Source organism: Arachis stenosperma, chromosome 6 (genome assembly GCF_014773155.1).
Source record: "Arachis stenosperma cultivar V10309 chromosome 6, arast.V10309.gnm1.PFL2, whole genome shotgun sequence".
In the NCBI taxonomy this organism is placed as follows: Eukaryota; Viridiplantae; Streptophyta; class Magnoliopsida; order Fabales; family Fabaceae; genus Arachis; species Arachis stenosperma.
The window spans coordinates 67,196,717-67,197,302 of record NC_080382.1 but is presented as its reverse complement, the minus strand read 5'-3'; the positions used below and the strand labels follow the sequence as shown (position 1 = coordinate 67,197,302).

The window sequence follows — 586 nt, the reverse complement described above, 5'->3', positions numbered from 1 at the left end:
CTCAATTAGTTTCTCTAATGCAACAGAATTGCAAGTTCCATGGACTTCCAATGGAAGATCCTCATCAGTTTTTAGCTGAGTTCTTGCAAATCTGTGACACAGTCAAGACTAATGGGGTTGACCCTGAGGTCTGCAGACTGATGCTATTCCCTTTTGCTGTAAGAGACAGAGCTAGAATATGGTTGGACTCACAACCTAAGGATAGCCTGGACTCTTGGGAAAAGCTAGTCAATGCCTTCTTGGCAAAGTTCTTTCCACCTCAAAAATGGAGTAAGCTAAGAGTGGAAGTCCAAACCTTCAGACAGAAGGATGGAGAATCCCTCTATGAAGCTTGGGAAAGATACAAACAATTAATCAGAAAATGTCCTTCTGACATGCTTTCTGAATGGAGTATCATAGGTATTTTCTATGATGGCCTCTCTGAACTATCCAAGATGTCTTTGGATAGCTCTGCTGGAGGATCTCTTCATCTGAAGAAGACGCCTACAGAAGCTCAAGAGCTAATTGAAATGGTTGCAAATAACCAATTCATGTACACTTCTGAAAGGAATCCTGTGAATAATGGGACTAATCAGAAGAAAGGAGT

General features: G+C 41.3%; 1 non-coding gene across 1 annotated transcript; it reads right to left on the bottom strand.

Moving 5' to 3' along the window:
• Positions 1 to 272: 272 nt before the first annotated feature.
• On the bottom strand, positions 273 to 380 carry LOC130937544 (small nucleolar RNA R71). Its single transcript, XR_009068758.1, has one exon. It is a non-coding gene; the product is annotated as a small nucleolar RNA R71 (small nucleolar RNA).
• Positions 381 to 586: the final 206 nt, after the last annotated feature.